Here is a 17,418-nt window from a genome sequence, read left to right on the forward strand (position 1 = left end):
ATGTGTCAAAATCTCATGAAGAGGGCTGAGTCTTGATCCCTTCTGTTCCAACTGTGCCACGCCCCATGTAGCAACTGCTAAACTCCACCCACCAGTGCATATATGGGAGTGGCAACAGGACACCCCACCCTGCACAGTTGGACCTCAGGCCCTGGTTCAGTAAAATTTTTTGTCTATTCTACTTCCACAGAGCAAGGAGGTATTTTTTTTAATTGAACTATAGTTGATTTACAATGTTGTGTTAGTTTCTGGTGTATAGCATAGAGATTCAGTTATACATATGAATATTTTTTCATATTCTTTTTCATTATAGGTATTACAAGGTATTGAATATAGTTCCCTGTGCTACACAGTAGGACCTTGTTATCTATTTTACATATAGTAGTTTATATCTGCAAGTCCCAAACTCCTAATTTATCCCTCCCCAGTTCTCTCCCCTTTGGTAACCATAAGTTTGTTTTCTATGTCTGTGTGTCTGTTTCTATTTTGTAAATAAGTTCATTTGTGTCATTTTTTAGATTCCACATATGAATGACATATAATACTTGTCTTTCTCTGACTTACTTCACTTAATATGATCATTTCTAGGTCCATCCATGTTGCTATAAATAGCACTATGTCATTCTTTTTTATGGCTGAGTAGTATTCCATTATATATAGATATATCACATCTTTTTTATCCATTATCTATTGATGGACATTTAGGTTGCTTCCATGTATTGGCTATTGTAAATAATGCTGCTATGAAAACTGGGGTGCATGTATCTTTTTAAATTAGAGTTTCCTTTGAATATATGCCCAGGAGTGGGATTGCTGGATCATATGGTAAGTCTATTTTCAGCTTCTTAAGGAATCTCCATACTGTTTTCCATAGTGGCAGCACCAATTTAACATTCCCACCAACAGTGTAGGAGAGTTCCCTTTTCTCTACACCCTCTCCAGCATTTATCATTTGTGGACTTTTTAATGACATCTATTCTGACCAGTGTGAGGTGATACCTCACTGTGGTTCTGATTTGCATTTCTCTGACAATTAGCGATATGGAACACCTTTTCACGTACCTATTGGACATCTGTAACAGCAATGAGGTATTTACCTGCTTTACATTTGTGTATCCTGAGAGTCTAAGTGAGATTTTTTTTTTCAGAACAACCAGACTCCACCCCAGGCTAAACTGTCAGTTGACTTCCAGTGACAGAAGACTGCTAGCAAATTTTATAGGTCAGCTCTCCAATTTCAAAAAGCTAAAGAATTTTGGAAGAAGTGTTTCTATTAGGTCACAGTTGTGATATTATTTCCATTGAGCCACCCCTTCAGAGACAGAGCAGAAAGTTTTAACTGTGACTTCTGAGAGGTAACCAGTTTACTCACCCGCTGCTCCCCAACCCAACACACAGAGACACAGAGGTAACACGTAACACACCACCCGCTGCTGAATAAAGGGGCTCCTGCTATAAATATCTGATAGTTATTCTTGGAAAAAGCAGGGCTCGCCTCCCACTGTGGGAGCTAGAAAAAGGATGTGTGACCTAATCTTGGGACCCGTGAAGATGCCAAGAAGCGGGGACCATGGAGATCCTGCCTTGGTGGCAATATCTAGTTTCCAGGGCCAGCAGGTGGCCCTGCCCACAGCCCTACTCTTGTGTCTGGCAGTGAGGCCAGGCAAACGTGGCGTGCAGTGTTCAACAGCAGTGGCGGCAAGTTGTCATCATCAGCCTGGTGCATGGCACCATCGCCGCACTTCTGGGTGCTTGGTCTCCATATCTGCCCAGAATGACTGCCCAGCCTTCCCAGACAGCCAGGGGCTTCCCAACATCCCTTCCAAAAGCACTCCTTTCTGTAGCTTGCTATTAAAGCCTTAGATGAGAATACGTTCCTTCCCTAGATCAGACCAACAAAACTTTGATGTAAATTCAAGGCTGACTGAGTGAATTCATGAGACCCCAAGCCCCTAAATTAACTGTCATCATCACCAATTAATGGTTGTTTTCCATGAACTGTGCGTTGATGTAGGCAATGTGCTACCCTAGAAATGATTTTTTTTTTTTAAAGTGTAACCTTTTTCAGAAGAAAAAAAAGCTACACAGGTAAAGGCTTAGAGAGACAAAAATCCAGAAAACCAAAGCAAAAAATGAAACATGATTTATGAACTTGAGTACATAAGAGGCACAGAAACACAGCCTTCAAAGATATTGCAAAAAAGAAGAGAATAAAGGAAAAATGTCGCTTCTTTATTAGATGGGGACAGAGAAGAATGAGTAGCAGATGATAGGAAGAAATACAAAATAACATTTTGATCTGGTTTATGCTTGATCCATATCAAAAAAATGATGAGGTGCAGAAAAGTCTACTTAACACAAGGACTTGGAGAAAGGAAGGACAAAGTTACAGACAGCTTGAAACTAGGTCAGAAGCTAAGAAAAATTCATTTGAATGAACTGAGTTCCAGCAAACAGGAATCTTAGGAAACTAAATGAAGTCACTGCCAGTGACTGCAAACTCAACAAACACATACGGATTATTATTACTGTGTTTGCAGTGCTGGTGACTGCAGACATATTCCACTTTATCCTCAAAACAATGCTTTCCAGGAAGAATTCTCACCCTAATCTACAGGTAAAGAAACTGGGTCCAAAAGTTACATGATAGGAGTGGCATGGTTGGGGCTGAAATGCCTGGTCCTAGTGCATCCTTCCCACAGCTACCTTCCTAGGTGAGGAGATGGAGAGATGGGGAGAGAGACAAAGACCCCAGGAAAAGCAGCTATACCCTGAGCCAGATTCAGGGTAGCAGGTGCTGGCGGCAGTAGTGTATTACCTGCTGGCAGAGACAGAGAAGCCAAAAGTACACTGGGAATCAGATCCTGCCCCAACTCTGTAGCCTACTAGCTGTGTGACCTTGGGAAGATCAATCTCCTGCTCTGGGCTTCAGTTTCCTACTGAAATGAGGAAATGGGTTCAGATGACCTTTGCCATTCCTTCAAATTCAATGTCTATGATCCTGGCTAAGATTCGAAAATTCATCGATTCTAGGAAAGCTCATGGATCCTGAGAAGGACTATAGCTCCCTATTTCCAGAGCACATATATATTTATCTGGATTTCTGTTGCTTTACCCAACATCCCTTGTATCCTCTTTCTGAATTTAGTGCCCTGTCCCAATTTCGTCTTTCCTTTGATGCACTATCCTTTCTGCATTCCATGAGATTCTGATGGGGCTGCCAATCACATTACTCACCCTACCCCTGGCCTCAGTGATTGGCCCAAAGGTTGGGTACATGACTCAAGAAAAACAGTCAGAATCCTTTCCTGAATGTTGATGTATGGATACAGGGAGAAAAGAGTGTACTCACTCCTGGAGTCGTAGAACTGATATAAACCTGGAAATATTCTTTCACCACCTCCATCCCTACCACCACCACCCTCCCATATAGATATTGCATCTCTTCCATCTCACTGAGGAGGCTTATCTAGGGTAGAAGAGAAGCAGAGGCAGGAGACAGTGGGAAGAAGGGAGGCCAGGCACTGTGGAACCACACTGCTTGAGCACCAAAGACCATTCAAGGCTTCTTAGCATGGGAATAAATTAGCAGTAAATTCCACATGTTTGGGGGTATCAGTTTCCTAAGGCTGCTGTGCCAAATTACAAGATACTTGATGGCTTAAAACAACAGAAATTTATTCTCTCATGGTTCTGAAGTCCCGAAGTCTGAAGTCAGTATCATTGGACCAAAATCAAGGCGTCAGCAGGGCAGTGCTCCCTCCAGAGGCCCCAGGAGAGAATCTGTTCCTGGCTATTTCCAGCTTCTGGTGTGGCTGCTGGCATTCCTCAGCTGTGGTAACATCACCCCAAATCTCAGCCTCTGGGCTCACATCACGCCCTCTTCAGTCTGAATCAAATATCCCCCTGCCCTCCTTTTAAGACATTTGTGGTGGACTTTAGGGCCCACTTGGATAATCCAGCATAATCTCCCCATCACAAGACCCTTAATTTAATCGAATCTGCAAAGGCCCTTTTCCCAAATAAGGTAATGTTTACAGGTTCCAGCGACTAGGACCTGAAATCTTTGGAGGGGGGTGGGGCATTATTCAGTCCATTACGAGGTATAAACCAGCTTGAATTACATTTCTATTATTTGCTACAGAAAGAGTTGTAACACAATGTCTATTGCTTAAAATTAGGGGAATACCAGGTATCAAGAAGAAAATAAAATCCCACCCCACTCAGTCATTCCACCATTGATGAATGCCTAACATAGGACAAGGTGCTGGTTAACAGCAACGAAACTGGCCTGATGTCTAAATCTCGCGGCCTCACAGTCTGATGGAAGAAAAGAAAAAGAAACAAGTAGACAAACAAATAAGAACTGCTGTGAGGAAAATGTGCCAGTGCAGTATTGCCTTCCAGTATTTTTCTATGCACATTTTTCGCTATTGATATATGCAGTTCTATTATCTCACTTTCTTCACTTGATTTTATATAATTAGCTTTGCCCATGTCATTACACATTCTTCTAAAGCAAGATGTTTATATTGCAAACATTCCTTTATCTGGATGGGTTGTGGTCTGTTTAGGCATTCTCTAATACTGTTTTTAATTACTTTTTACTATCATAAACAATATCGTGATGAACATCTTCACATGAATGGCTAATTGCTTCCTTATAAAAGATTCTGAGCAGTGGAGGGATTACTAGGTTGCAAACCCCTTTTAAAAAGGTTCTAGATGAATCCTGCCAGGAAGCACTCCAGTTCACATTCCTAGAAAATTCTTTCAGAGGGCCTTTCTCTACATTACACCTGAAACTTCTGCAAGTTGATGGATAAAATTCTCTTTTTCCAATTCGTGTTTTTCTGATTATTAGAATCTTTTTTTAAATCTCAGCAGTCATCTTTATTTCTTCTTCTATGAATTATTTTTTCATGTCCTTTGCCATTTTTGCCATTATATTATTCATTTTTCTCATGACTCAATAATCATATTGTCATGTTTGTGGCAAATAGTTTTTCCCAGTTTGCCCAGCGTAAGACGGAAGATTTTAGAGGCTGTAAAAGCAGAGAGGAAGAAAGACAGGAAACAGGTGCCCGGCACCTGGAGAGAAACTGAGGAAGGAACGGAGATGTTTCAAGGAGATTTTATGAGTTATGTGATGCAAGCCTTTTTTTAATCTCCTGATGAAAACTTCAGGGAAACAGACACACACATAGAAATCCCCTTTCACCAGTCTCTTTGGAAGATCCAAAAAGAATCACTTGTTTTCGCAGCGTGTTTCCACTGCATTCTGTCTTGAATTCACAGTCGTTTGTGAGCTTAGCTTTCCCCATACTCATTTTGTGACTTTATTCTGTCCATCTTTGTGGCTCCCACCAGCGTACAATACCTGGCCCAGTGCTTTGCATGCATATTTGGGAATTAAACTGAGTCATAAGCTCCAGCTGGCCATGTCAAGTGAAGGCCCTTGGCTCTCCTAAATGCAGAAACAAGGGAGTTGGTAGACTAACTGACCCGTGGGCCCTTCTACTCCTAAGTCCCCCATGACCGTGGCAGGGGCTGCCGAAGAGAGATATGCACCCACGTGTGACCTCAGGGTTCCTTCCCATCCGCCATGATTGGGAGACTCCATACCAGAGGGCTCTGGAGCAGTTGCTGGGTTCACAGGGTAAAGGGGCTTGATCTACAGGGAAACACAAAGAAGGGATTAGACAGGAAGGGAAACTGCAGCTCCGGTGCCCGATTGGGGGTCTTCTCCCATTAGCCCACCTCTCAGATGTGAGCAGTTCTTAGGCCACCAGGGCCAGAATGGCAGAAACTGAAGCAAAGTGAGAGGTGAATAGGGAAGAGGGTACCCTCTGTTTCTCGAACCTCGAACCTTCAGAACCCAGAATCTGCCTAGTGTCCTTTGGGGTCACCACATCCCACCTATCAAGGCCAACACAAGCATCTCCCGATACTTTAGATATCCCGATGCTTGGGGAATGCAGTGCCCTGACATACTGAAGACCTTTATGCATAGAGTGGCCACTATTTCTTAAGGTGCCTCGTTGACTTATCCGCTCAACAGCTACAGGATGCCTGCTGCATGCCCAACTCCATGCACTATTGTAGGTGCTGGGGGACAGCAGTGAGAGAGAGACAATTGTCTGTGCTTATGGAACTTACTTTCTAGGAGAAGGAGACACATAGCAAATAGACCCAAAATGCACAGGAAAATATCAGACATTAATAAATGCTACTGAGAAGCAAGAGGGATGCTGTGCCAGGCAGTATGTTAGAGGGCAGTCAGGAAAGGAAGGGCATTTCTGCTGAGACCTGAGTGATGAGAAGGACCTGCCCACCTTGTGAAGACAGGGAGGAAGAGCATTTCCGGCAGGGGCACCACTGGAGCAAAGATCCTGGGGCAGGACCGCGTGACCCGAAAGGAGGCCAGCTGGAGCCTGGTGAGCAGGAAGAGGAGGGGACACAGTCTAAAGTACTAGAAGACGGAACAGTACACAGCACACGCACTCACAATGGCCGAATCTGTCAATAGTGATTCTGAAAGAGCTTGGTGACCTCTGCTAGAGGGGTTTCCCATGTTACAGGTGAGCAGGTCTTCAGCCGCCCTCTGGTCCAGGGTCACTCAAAGTGAGGCACTCCCTCTGACAAAGGAGAATGGTCGCATATCTCCAGAGTTCCTAGAAGCTTTGATCAAATTTTGTTTCTTGAAGACTTGTGTTTTAGCTTTAAAACAAAAGCCAATTTTGCATTCTATTCCCCAAGATAACCATATTTGTTTTTGTGCTTGAATCAGATAAAACTAATGCTCCATGAGGTTGGCCATATATGTGCTATGGGGCCTTGTGGACCCCCTGGCATACCACCAGGTACCCCAGTTTGAGAACTGCCAATCACTTGGCAGATGAGAGGACACAAGCCCAGAAAGACAGGATGAGGTGATTTTCCCAAGTCCATCCAAGGTGTTGTAGAAACAGAAAGTGCTGGTGTCTTGTGCTTTCAGAGCATTAGGATTCTCATGCGCAGCTGTTTCCTGTTTATCTGAGTCTATTTTGAGGGCTTGTTTTATCCCCTACTTGACAGACTCCTCTCTGTTCCCAAGCTAGTCCTGTTGGCTTCATCCTGTTCACTGCACTGTCCTTTCAGGCTGTGGGAGATGGAGGGGTTGCCAGCCTCGTAAAAGGGGTGCTGGAGGGCCAGGGACGCTGCTCGTGCAAAGCTGCCCTCCCAGGACCAATTTCCCCCACAAACAAAGGGAAGCATCCTGGAAACTCTCCTGGGCCCCCGCCCACAAGGTGAGAGAAGCCATCTCTCCAGCAAGGAGGAGAAGTACTTCCCACGGCGTTAAAATCGCTGCATCCACTGCGTACGATATATTGGGCCACTATTTAGCATGAGACTTACAAAGAGGTTGACATGAAAGGGTAAAAACTTCTGTTTCAATGTTAGTTGAAGAAACAGGTGACAAAGTTAAATATGCAGGCTGAACTCAACTGAATCAGCTGGGGAAACATAGGAGAAAAGAAAGGCTAGAATTAGGCCAAATAGTTAACAACAGTAGTCACAGGAAAATGAGATGGTGGGAAATGTGGGGGTGTGGGATTGCGGGCTATTTTTACATTTTTTTACATTTTCCAAAAGTTCCCCGAGTGTGATGGGGTGGAGGAAATTGAACAGAAGGTGTCTGTTTCTCAAATTTCCAATTCAGGAAAATACCAGTGTGAACATAGAGTATTTTTAAAGTCTTGAAGGTGAGTATTCGATGTGTTTATAGAGAAAGCCATGTGGAACTTACTGGGCTACTGTCAATTAATAGCTGCCAATCAACTAATGGTGATAAAATAGATCATAATTTATAATTAGCAGCTTGATGGTTTTGAAAAGAGTGTTTCTAAAATTCCTGAACTACTTTTAAATGGACTAAACATTTTCCATATTATCTTGTTCATATTCCATATCATTTGGGGGGCCCCTTTGATGGCTTAAAAGGAAAAGCAGCTTAACTCTGACCTAAGTTATCACAAATTCATGGAATCCATGTACTATGATTCCAGGGCACATCTGACTTGACCCTTCCACCCGAGCCTGCAGCAGAGGGAGATTGCCCTGAAGAAAAGGGCCAGGAGGCTCTCACTCCAGCTGTCCCCTGATTCCCTGGGACCCTTGGGGGGTCAGTCCCCATGCCTTCTCTCAGGACTCAGTTTCCTGACCTATAAGATGAGGAGCATAGGCTGGATGTATTGACTGTCTCTCCAAATCACTAATTTATTTACTTTTACTTACTGAGCAGTCACAGGTACCAGGCATGGCCCCAGGCACTGGAGACAGCGTTGAATGAAGAAAAATCCCAGTTTTCTTGGCATTTCATCTTCTTCCCACACATGTGGAGCTCTGACCTCCTCTAATATCTGTTACAGACAGGGCTCCTTTCTGCACGTAATCATACACTGCCTGTGTCATGGGAGTTTAACTGACTTTCCAACTCGATGATAAACCCCAGGGGAGCAGAGACCAGGATCTCTCTTCCTGTATTCCCACAGTCCTGAACCCAAACCTAGCACCCTAATTTTTCAATTAGGAAAGCACAATATCTATACATAGTAAGGACTTGATAAATGTTTGTTGGGTGAATAATAAGGATCATACAATGTGCTGGGCATTTACAGACATTATCTGCTGTAGTTCTCATAAAAGCCCTAAAGGGTGGCGGTTTATGATGGGGAAAGAGAGGTTAAGTGACTTGTCATGACACACAGTAGGTGGTGGATCCTGGATATAAGCCCAGATCACTACCTTCAGGAAATAAAATGTAACAGGAGGCAAGACAGTTTCTCAAACATCACATGCATCGTGGGGTCAGTAAGTTCTTCAGAGAAGGGAAGGACTTGTGAGGCCAGAGTGGGCAGGGAAGAAATTATAGCAGAATGGGGACTTCAGCTGGATTTTGAAGGATAAAGGAGGGAAGAAGGATGGCAAAACGACAGCACATGCATCCGTGAGGCCCACAGCCTCCAGGTAAAGACCTGGGCTTGGGCTCGGCTGACCCAGAGCACCTAAGCCAACCAATGCATCTGATGCGTGTTTCTCTAACAGCTGGAAAGTGATGAGAAAATAATTGTTCAATATGTGCAAAGGAACACTAGCCTAACTAAGCATGCAGGCAAGCCTGAAATGAAGTCAGATGCCCTCCCTGCTGTGAACTCCAGGCTGCAGGGTAGAGCTGTTGGTGCCACAGCACCTGGGCCTGACCCTGGGGTCTTCAGTGAGATAAGGAGGGCCCCTCATACACTGCTTGTTTCTGCAGACCTCTGCCCTATGCACTCTGACCCAGTGACCTCCCAGGAAGAGTTTATTTCACACTCCCAGGATGATGCAGGGAAAGCACCCTGCCTTTGATCCTGGACCAGGGTTCTAGACCCAGCTCTGCCATTGCCGCGTACCTGACTTTGAACAATTCACGACAAGACTCATGGTCTCTGAATAATAGTATGGTACAGTGCAGTGCCTTCCTCAAGTCATGCAGGGCCCTCAAATCAGTTGAGATCAAATTAGTGCATTAAGACCAGGACTTCTGGGAATAGTATGAAATGGAATAGCATCGAAAACTCATCATGACCAAAGAGGACACGCAGATGGCCAACAGGCACACGAAAAGATGCTCAACATCACTAACCATCAGGGAAATGCCAATCAAAATGACAACGAGATAATCACCTCACACCTGTCAGAATGGCTGTCATCAAAAAGAACACAAATAATAAATGTTGGCAAGGATGTGGAGAAAAGGAAACCCTTGTACACTATTAGCGGGAATGTCAATTAGTGCAACCACTGTGGAAAACAGTATGGAGGTGTCTAAAAAACTAAAAATAGAACTACCATATGACCTAGCAATTCCACATCAGGGTACATATCCAAAGAAAACAAAAACACTAATTTGAAAAGATACATGCACCTCAATATTAATAGCAGCATTTTTTACAATTGCCAAGACATGGAAGCAACCTAAGTGTCCATCAACAGATGACTGGATAAATAAGCTGTGGTTTAACCACAAAAGACCTAGAATTGCCAAAGCATTACTGAAGAGAAAGAAAGAGCCTGGAAGAATAACTCTCCCAGACTTCAGACAATACTGTAGAGCTACAGTCATCAAGACAGCATGGTATTGGTACAAAAACAGACATATGGACCAATGGAACAGAATAGAGAGCCCAGAAATGGACCCACAAACTTTTGGTCAACTAATCGTCGACAAAGGAGGCTAGAATATACAATGGAATAAAGACAGTCTCTTCAGCAAATGGTGTTGGGAAAACTGGACAGCAGCATGTGAATCAATGAAGCTAAAACACTCTCTTACACCATACACAAAAATAAACTCAAAATGGATCAAAGACTTAAACATAAGACAAGATACAATAAACCTCCTAGAAGAAAATATAGGCAAAACATTATCTGACATACATTTCAAAAATGTTCTCCTAGGGCAGTCTAACCAAGCAATAGAAATAAAAGCAAGAATAAACAAATGGGACCTAATGAAACTTACAAACTTCTGCACAGCAAAGGAAACCATAAGTAAAACAAAATGACAACCTATGGAATGGGAGAAAATTTGTGCAAATGAAACCTACAAAGGCTTGATCTCTAGAATATATAAGCAGCTCATATGACTTAATAAGAAACAACCAAACAGCCCAATCCAAAAATGGGCAGAAGACCTAAACAAGCAATTCTCCAAGGCAGAAATACAAATTATCAATAGGCACATGAAAAAAATGCTCAATATCACTAATTATCAGAGAAACGCAAATCAAAACTACAATGAGGTATCACCTCACACCAGTCAGAATGGCTATCATTCAAAAGTCCACAAATGACAAATGCTGGAGAGGCTGTGGAGAAAGGGTAACCCTCCTTCACTGCTGGTGGGAATGCAGTTTGGTGCAGCCACTGTGGAAAATAGTATGGAGATTCCTCAAAAGACTAGGAATAGACTTACCATATGACCCAGGAATCCCACTCCTGGGCATATATCCAGAAGGAACCCTACTTCAAAATGACACCTGCACCCCAATGTTCATAGCAGCACTATTTACAATAGCCGAGACATGGAAACAGCCTAAATGTCCATCAACGGATGACTGGATAAAGAAGAGGTGGTATATTTATACAATGGAATATTATTCAGCCATAAAAACTGACAATATAACACCATTTGCAGCAATATGGATGCTCGTGGAGAATGTAATTCTAAATGAAGTAAGCCAGAAAGAGAAAGAAAAATACCATATGAGATAGCTCATATGTGGAATCTAAAAAAAAAAAAAAGAAAAAAAAAGAACATAAATACAAAACAGAAACAGACTCATAGACATAGAATACAAACATGTGGTTCCCAAGGGAGAGGGGGTGGGAAGGGATAGACTGGGAGTTCAAAATTTGTAGATACTGACAGGCATATGTAGAAAAGATCAGCAAGATTATACTGTATACCACAGGAAAATATATACAAGATCCTGTGGTAGCTCACACACAAAAAAATGTGATAGTGAATATATGTATGTTCATGTATAATTGAAAAATTGTGTTCTACACTGGAATTTGATACAACATTGTAAAATGACTATTAAAAAAACTATATTGACTATGAAAACAATAAAAAATATTTTTAAAAAGCTAATATGAACTTAAAAGTAATTGAAAGTACTAATTAAAAAAAGGAAGCTGTGATTCATATACACAATGGAATACTACTCAGCCATTAAAAAGAATGAAATTTTGCCGTTTGCAACAACATGGATGTACTTGGAGGGTCCACAGGTTACCCTGTGGAGGGTACACACACAGAGGAAAAGCCACGTGAGGACATAGCCAGAAGGTGGCCACCTGCAAGCCAAGGAGAGAAGCCTCAGAGAAACCAAACCTACTGACACCTTGATCTTGGATTTCCAGTCTCCAGATCTGTGAGACAATAAATTTCTGTTGTTTAAACCATCCAGTTTGTGGTGTTTCTTATGGCAGTCCAAATGATTAATACAATAACCCAATGAGAACCCAAGATTTGGGAATCCCAAAGAATGAGCACCCATAAAATTACATTGTAATATTTCCCCTCTCAAAGTTTTCCCCTTTCAAGATGAAGTGATCACTGGTCACATTCCTTCCTTCCACCATTCCCTCCCAACACCTTTAGAACCACTTGCCACAGGCCAACTCCATGTCTGCTCCATGATTACAAATCCTAAGGCCATTCCTTTCACACACCCCCAGCTTCCATGCCAATGGAGGCATCGCCAGCTTCAGCCAGGCTTCCACTCTCCACACTATTCAGTTAAAAAATGGAGATTGGGGGAAAAGCCCCTAATTGAAACCAGACAAGAATACGTTGTATCAGAGCATTGTATGTTCTTCCCCTGACTGTCATCCTTAGCCCTTCTCTTTACAAAGATGACACCAAATTAAAACAGCTCAGTGCTGTCATCTCCACAGGCCTGTTAATTCAAGGACATGGCTCTGGAATGGTCATGACAAGAACCAGCTTCACTACAACTTTATGTGCCAGGCAAATGTCACTTCTAACAAGGCCCAAAGACCCAAGCCAGCCTATTGCCAAATGCAGTTTATAACAATTGCCCTGCCTACAGTTCTTCCTCCTATCAAGAATTGGACATCTCTGATGATGTCATAGGCTGCTGAGTCATACGTGCAGTGGAAGAAGCCAGAGGTAACATCGTCCTGGCCAAAATCAATGAGACCACCTTCCAACCATCCCTGTTCTGGGAAAACAACCTGTGGCCAGCAATGCCTTCATGGCACATGGTTTGCTGTATGTAACCAGGATGGTGTCAACCAAAATTGAAGAAATGTTCTACGTGCTTGACACCAAAACCCAAAAGGAAAACTACATCAGCCTCCAGTTCCAAAAGAAGTGCTGAAACATGACCAGCCTGCACTATGACCCCACTGCCCCCAAATTCTACATGGGCAATGATGGCTCCTGGACCCACTACCATGCTGATTTTTCTCTTGATGTGTGAGGAAGACAGCAGGAGGGTCAGGCCATGCCAAAGGACAAAAATCCTTGGGACTGGAGATACTAGACACATTTTTATTTGTTGGTTGGTTTGCTTCATGTATTTTTGCTTATGTCTTCCTTACACAGAAGGCTTTCCTCAAGTATTTGGTGACCTTGGCTGTCTGTTCCTATTTAGGAGGAAGGCATTAAAAGTCAGTTGGTACCCTGCAACCTAGAAGTTCCACTCAGCAGACCTGCACACAAACATGCACCAAAAGATACGTACAAGAATGTTCACAGCAACCCTATTTGCCCTAAACTCAAAACCAGCCAGGAGCGCACCAATAGCGGAAAGGATAGATAAGTTGTGGCATATAAACACAATGGGATAAAATGCCTCAATGAGAATTAACAATCTATATAACTCCTTGCAACATTATGGATGAATCCTATAAACACCATGTCAAATAAAAGAAACTAGAACCCCCAAAGCACACGTGCTATATGATTCCACTTATTTAAGGACAAAACAGACAAAATTATTAGTCTATGAAGTAGAAGCAAAGATGGTGGTTATCCTTAGGTGGGGGTAGTAAACATTCTTCCTATATAGAGCAGAAAAACAAAGAAAAAATAGACAGAAATACATTCTAGGGAGAATTTAACACACCATTCTCAGTAAAAGAGGGATCAAATGGACAAAAATTAAGCAAAGACATAGAAATCTAAACAACCTGATCAGCAAGGTATGCCTTGAAAATCATTTAATCCTGATTTAGGCACACGCACATGCACACATACACACACACACACATATTGGGATTCTAATTAGAAGAGCATTAAACTTATATATTAATTTTAGAAGGATTTATATTTTTATACCCACTTGTTAGTATAGAAAAAAGCTATTGGTTTTGTATATTTACCTTGTATATAGCCACCTTTCAAAATTCTATTAGTAATTTTAATAGTTATTAATTTTAATCATTTGCTGTTAGGCTGGGTGTGCAATCAACCTAATAAAAAAGATAATTTTCCCTTCTTTAGTAATATTCATAGGGCCCATTTCATTTCTTTTCTTATTTCACTAGTGAGAATCTCTAAAACTGTTCAACATTAGCAGTGATAATAGACAACCTTGTCTTATTATTGATGGTACATGGACGACACACTCAGGCACTGCTCAGAATCCAAAGGAGCCTGTGTCCTGTAGCCCCCCGCCCAGGAGGTAAGCAAGGTCCTGATGTATCAGGGAAGAACAAATCTGACTCCATATTGGATTTGTTTCTCTAACTTTTGTATTCTCTATCGCTTTTGCTATAAGTAAAGAATGTTGCCGAAAGCCTGAAATATACAGGATAGCCCATTCTCAAGGCTCTGACCTTTGAAGGTATAATGCTTTTTCCATCCACATAGAGATAAAAAAAAGTTGCAGAACAGAGAATAACATTTGTCTTGTTAGAGGTTTATAGGAACATTGTGACCAGATCTACATGCACAGCTGCAGGAACAAAGGATTCCAGAACCAAGAAGTTTTCAACAACAGGCCACACCCCCTCCCTTTTTAGTATAGAAGAAGCCTCAATTCTAACTCAAGTTAAGATGGTTCTCTGGGACACTGGTCCACTATCTTCTCAATCTGCTGGCTTTCCAAATAAAGACGCTCTTCCTTGCCCCAACATCTCACAAATTCCTATTTATCCCCCTAAGAGGCAGGTGGACACAAAAGTGTTTTTTATCCTTACTTAAAAAGAAAAGGTTTTGGCCAGACACATAGTATTTTATATATATATATATATATATATATATATAAATATACACACACACACACACATATACATACATACACACACACATATTTTATATATATATATGTATGTATATATATAAAATAGATTTTTATTTTTAATTTTTTTTGGAGCGGGGTAATTAGGTTTTATTACTTATTTATCTTCAATGGAGGGACTTGGATTGAACCCAGGACTTTCTGCATGCTAAACATGCTCTCTACCACTGACCTATACCCTCCCCAATGGCCAAGCACATAGTATTATAGGCTGGTTTCTTTCTAATCTCAAGGCTGAGGACCACAATTCTTAAGTTTCCCCTTCCAAACCTTGGTCATGTTGTGCCAGAAATGGATTATCTGTTGAGATTGTGTCCCTTGATTCACCACAAGGCTTTGAGTGGGGACATGTGAAGGAGGTATAACTCCTAAGAACCCACAGACTGTCTGCTTTGGTTCCTCAGTCTTTGCACTCCAGCACCCAGCCCCTTCTTCCATTGAAACCCAGCCCTGGGCTGCTCCTCAACTCAGACCTCTTCCAGGTCCAGGGCCTCCACCCAGAGTTTTGTCCTTTTATTACAGCCCATTTCATGAGTAAATACCCAAAAGCCAGTGGGCTGGGGGGAGTGCCAACAATTTCTCTCTTTTAAAGATATGCTCTAAGAATGAACTCCAGCTGGGTCCCTCCCTGGAGTCTGCAATCCTCAGGCAGAGACAGGATCTTATGGTACTCATAATTTCAGCCTGCCTGTTGGTCTGCCCAAAGTACGCATTGATGGCATGGCAAAGTCTGCAGGCAGCATTTTGGAGCAATTAACTATGGATGCTAGAGGCCTCCCCTCTCCTGTGGTCAGTCAAACCACAAGTGTATTCCCTTCACTTATTATAATGTAGCTAATACAATTAAGTATTTTAACTGTGACACAATTAAAACCCTTGTAATTAAGGAAGTTGGTGGTAGGAGAAAAGGACTGGTTCTGAAAACTCAGCCCAGTTTAGCAAAAAGCAACATATATACATCATCACCACTAGATGGCAGGCTTCCTGCTTTATTCCCCAGCTAGCCCTATTTTAACAGAAAAGAGATCCCCAACCAGCCCTTCAACAAACCAATCCTCCAAAGTATCCCCATTTAGACTCACAGAATGTTAAGTGTGGACAAAAACTTGTTGAGATTTTTTTTTTTAGTCAAATGTTTACAGAAGAATTCTTGGCCAAATTTTACAAAAGAAGAAAAAGAGCCCAAGAGGTCCGTAGATCCTGGGTTTACAAATTCTCCCAGGCCAGCTTGCTTTTCTGTTGTTCCACCAGCATCTTGACAAAAGCCATCCAAAAACTGACTTAAAAAGAAATATGATACAGGTGTGCTCAGTTTCTGAAAAATGTGTCCAGCTGAGTTATGATTTGTGCACTTTTCTGTGTGTATCTAACACTGACACACACATACACATACACACAGAATAACTCTTCCACAAATGGAGTGGGTTGTTTGCCTGGTTTTGGTCTTGCAATTGCTTGTGAGCTTGGCCAGCCCTTGGCTGGTGAGCAACCTGAAGTCTGGGATCCTTTATGCAGTTCTGTGCTCCCAGAAGCCTTACGTAACAACTGACAAAAGGACAGATGAGGAGTCCAAGTTGGTTGGAATAAATTAAAGTGGAGTCCCTGTAACCAGCAGGGTGACTTTAGCCCAGGGACCTGCTCTTCAGGTCCTCAATTTCAAAAAACACAATGTTGAATTACATTGTCATCAATCTCTGAGTGCAAAATATATCCGAGAAATGCCTACCAGAGTGCCACAAATGTTGTGGGACAATGGTTCTCAAAGTGTGGTCCAAGGACCCCTAAGGGTTCCCCATCACTTTTCCTACCCCGTATCTGTGTGAGGACGGTTTTCTTCATATACTTCCATCAAAACAACACATCACAAGAGCCTGAATGCAGAAGCAGATATGAGAATGTGTTAACTAAACATTAAAGAGATTTACAAAAATGTAAAACAACACCATCCTTACACATTTCCTTACTTTGGCAAAATACAGGTATTGCTCATAAAAATAAATAATTTATGTTAACATGCAATGGGGTTTATTGTTATTTTTAAATAAAGTAATAAGTATTTAAATTTTTCTCAGTTATAATTTCCAATATAATATGGCAAATTCAAAATATCTCATATAAAAAAAAGATGTTTGGGGTTTTCAATTGCTTTTAAGAGTGTAAAGGGGTCCTGAGACAAAAAGTTTGAGAACTGCTGTTGTATGAGCTTAATTAACCCCATGATTAGCTCTCTATTATTTATCTTTCATTCTTCAGAAGCAGAAATTTATATATCAAACACTATTAATTTCAGAATTATCAACACTGGCAAAGAAAAAGAAAAAAGACAAGTTGAATGTCTAAAATCAGGGGAAAGCTTTAACAATGATAAAATATGCCCCATTAACTCAATGGGATTGTACCATAGAGTAGTATATAATAATAAAATGATTATAAGACATAATGTTAAAAGTGTAAAGACATAAATCAGTACTGACACCAACTGTAAAAATTTGAGACTGGAACCTAATATATGAAAGTGAAAATGTTAAACACCTATTACACTATGTTTGAATGCTGA

General features: G+C 41.7%; 1 long non-coding RNA gene across 2 annotated transcripts in view; it reads right to left on the reverse strand.

Moving 5' to 3' along the window:
- Window positions 1-17,418, reverse strand: part of LOC105086074 (uncharacterized) — a 171,656-nt gene that overhangs the window by 133,617 nt on the left and 20,621 nt on the right. The window contains exon 6 of one of the 2 annotated variants that reach the window (XR_004137449.2): window positions 14,946-16,732. The exons of the other annotated variant lie outside the window; for it this stretch is intronic. This is a non-coding gene — a long non-coding RNA (uncharacterized LOC105086074). Of the gene's footprint in view, window positions 1-14,945; window positions 16,733-17,418 lie in introns of those variants that run through there. 2 annotated transcript variants of the gene reach the window in all.

The sequence above is a fragment of the Camelus dromedarius genome, chromosome 5, assembly GCF_036321535.1.
Source record: "Camelus dromedarius isolate mCamDro1 chromosome 5, mCamDro1.pat, whole genome shotgun sequence".
In the NCBI taxonomy this organism is placed as follows: Eukaryota; Metazoa; Chordata; class Mammalia; order Artiodactyla; family Camelidae; genus Camelus; species Camelus dromedarius.